The sequence below is a fragment of the Triticum aestivum genome, chromosome 2A (assembly GCF_018294505.1).
Source record: "Triticum aestivum cultivar Chinese Spring chromosome 2A, IWGSC CS RefSeq v2.1, whole genome shotgun sequence".
NCBI lineage: Eukaryota > Viridiplantae > Streptophyta > Magnoliopsida > Poales > Poaceae > Triticum > Triticum aestivum.
The window spans coordinates 156,614,589-156,618,017 of NC_057797.1; the positions used below are offsets into that span (position 1 = coordinate 156,614,589).

The 3,429-nt window shown below is 40.0% G+C and overlaps 1 long non-coding RNA gene across 1 annotated transcript; it reads right to left on the reverse strand.

Moving 5' to 3' along the window:
* Positions 1-301: 301 nt before the first annotated feature.
* Positions 302-2,768, reverse strand: LOC123185051 (uncharacterized). The gene is made up of 3 exons (XR_006493153.1): positions 2,534-2,768; positions 1,540-1,932; positions 302-1,451 (listed from the first exon to the last, which is right to left on the reverse strand). It is a non-coding gene; the product is annotated as an uncharacterized lncRNA (long non-coding RNA).
* Between the last annotated feature and the right edge of the window lie 661 nt (positions 2,769-3,429).

Genomic DNA, 3,429 nt, shown 5'->3' on the forward strand with positions numbered 1-3,429 from the left:
GAGTTTAGCAAAGGCCACAATGCTACAAGGAGTTATTTAACCTTCGACATGCTCAACTACGAAATCATGTCGAAAGAATTATTGGCATACTAAAAGCAAGGTATCCCATACTAAAGGCAGCTACAATGTTTGATATTGACACACAAGTTGATACAGTTGTAGCTTGTTGTGTTTTGCACAATTTCATAAGACTACACAATGGAGATATGACATTGCCTGACAGAGCTACAATGGATATTAATGAAAGCAATATGCAGGATGTACCAGATGGAGATGCCAAATACAAAAAAGATGTGATGATATTTAACAACTTGAGACAAGCTGGAAATGAGATGCGAGATGCAATGGCAATGCAAATGTGGGCAGATTACATTGCCAGAAGATAAGCATATGTATTGTGTAATTTTCTCATATGTTATGTAATTATTTGGTTGTACTGTACTCCACTTAATATGACTATTTTTGTCAAACACTGCAGAAAGACATTGCTTTAAGAGCCATTTAACATTGCACTAATAGTCGAATAAGTTTAACAATCATGTGCCCAGTAATGCACATGCACAACCTACTACAAGTTAACTATGACAAGGATCATAACCATGTGTCCAGAAATGCACATGAACAAAATATATCACATCCTATTACAAGTTAACTACGCCAAGGATCATAATCATGTGCCTATAAATGCACATGAACAAAATATATCATTGTTTTAAAGGTAGCACTCACCTAGTATGAAATATTAGTTCCATCTGATTAGTTATTCCGAATTTTTTCAGTCAACCAACCCAACCATAATTCGTTACTTGAAAATGATAGAAATACCTCCCTGTTCTCCTTGTTGGTAGTAAAGATGTCCGCTGCTTTTAGCATATCTGCCATCGAAAGACCCTCCAACCTTTCTAGTGCTTTGATGCATTTCTTGATGCTGAACGGGTCCCTTAATTTCCTCTCCTCAATGGCTGCATACCTATCTATTTCTTCCCTTCTCAGTTTCAGGTATCTCTCATGAAAATCGCCAATACTGGTCGTCTTTTGCTTTCTCGCTCTCTTGGTGCTAGTAACCTCAGGAGCTGAGCTAGCTGGTCGAGGATTGCTATGTACAACTTGTGGAATTTCATGCAAAGTCTGTCCAACGCGCTGTGAGGAAATTGGTACTGTTTCAACTTGGGATGGAGCATGTAATGTCAAGTCATTTCCTTGAGTCGGGTTTGCCTCCACTTGACTGAATGTATTATTGCTAGAAAACCAGTTTGTGTTTTCACTATCCTCTTCAATGTCAAATTGCATGGATGAATCACCAGGAGCATGTGTGGTTGGTGTAGGTGTGTGCAGATGCGCCTATAGCCCTTGTTGTTGTGGTGAATGTGATGTTGGTAACTGTGAGAGCTGAGTTGCTTTGTTCGCATAATAACCCATGCCATGGCAACTCCTTCCCTGAGCATAGCGTCCTAGATGAATTAAGTAAAAGAAAAGGAACATTTATAAGAATCAGCAAAACAAAATTTGGGCCAATTAAGCCAACGATTTAAAGCTCACCATCATATAGAGCAAAAATATCTTCATAATATGGAAATGACTTTCCTCGCCAGAAGAGTGCATCCTTGTTTTTACGTGCCTCTAGTGCAGCCCAAACATTATCGGGCGCCACCACCATCTTTCTGTCACGATCCCAGCCAAAACCACTTTCAGATATTAAGTCTTTTATAGCTTTGAAATCTCTGTTTAGATCCTGCTCCTTTTGCTTCACTTGAACTACCGTGAATGATACATCAAATCTTTGATTGAATTTAGCAACAATATTTGTCCAGGCCTCTTTACTCCATGCATTTTGTGTGCGGTATTTGGGAACATCATGATCTCTTAACTGTTCAATGAGATATGCCTTCATCTGATGATTCCACTTGGCTCTACTAGAATTCTTAGACATACCTAGCAACATGAGAAGTGCATATTAGGGCTCCAGAAAGTAGATATCATGAGTATAGTTACTTCTCTGAATATAATAACAATCAAGTGTAATCTTGTTTGTGGTATTGAAGGCAGGTAATATATTGGGTCTATTCCTTAAATCCTAAAAATACCATGACTCTATTTTATCTCTTTACTACAAGCACACAGCCAAGCCTTTTTTATTCAGAGCAACACCACAGAACTACTAAGCTTCAGGATAGGCTCTTAACTGTATTTTTTCAAGATAAGCACATATAGAAAAAAACTAAATCAGAAAATGGATATCCTGTAGTAGTATATGCTACCAGGAAGTTTAGCTATGCAGGAAGTCATCTAGCAGGCTAGCAGCACTTCCTCCTAGTATATATCATAGACGAACAAGTAGAAGTAGATCTTTCCCTGTGTAACAACTTCAGCACAAAAAAATGTCTATTCATTTACGCATCTAAACATTCTCAATCTGTGTGACCTATTTTCGTTTTAAGCCTGTAGATCTGAAGTAGAAATAATTTCTAGGAGAAGAAATCAATAAGTACTCGTAATTTTTAGGAGAATAAATCAAAAAGGGTTGGATGGTTACCTCATAGGGAGATTTCTTGACCTCCCCCAAATTTCTGGTCATCAAGCCCTTGTGTGGATGGAGGGGGGAGATGTGGAGGCGGAGGAGGGTGGATTCGCCAGCCTACAGTGCTCCGTTGGTGCTCCATGTTGATTCCACGCCAAAATAATCTAGGGTTCGTCCTTCTCCATGGGGGATTTGGGGGGAGCGGCGGCAGTGCTAGAGATAGGAGACAGCAGTACGAGATAGAAAGGAGGGGCGACGACTCTGTTTCCTGTGCGTTTCCATTAGGTCTGGGTAGATGTTTTGTTTCCCGTGAAAATCGCTGGAAAGTTGCCTTTCCTAAGGAAAGTGTAGCGCTCTTTCCTTTGTCCCGAACGCCTCCAAAGGAAAATATCCATAGGAAAGGAAAGTTGTACGATTCCTGTGATAAATCCTTCGTCCCGAACATGGCCTTGTTTTTCCGCAAGAAGGTTTAAAGGGGAAATATACAAGTTCATAGAAGATATTTAAAATAATTATCGATATGCTTAAACAAAGGATATTTATTTGGGGAAATGCCTACACTTTCATGAAAAGAAGGATCACTTCCCATTTTGCTCCTTCTTTCGTCCAAACACCTTAGTACGTGCTCCCCTCTTCTTGTTTTGATCCCCCCCTTCTCAAATCTTTGTTTTTCCCTCGGTTTCCCTGAAGAGCGCGTCAACCGCCCCCCAAAAAACGGCCACTAAAGTACCCCTTGCAAAAAATAATATCTTTTGGGTTAAGCAATTAAGTGTTAATTAAAGCAGCCACTAAAGCCCCCCTTCTCGAATCTTTGTTTTTCCCTTGGTTTCCCTGAAGGCCGCCTCAACCGCCCCCCAAAAAACGGCCACTAAATTATCCCCCGCAAAAATAATACCTTTTGGGTTAAGCAA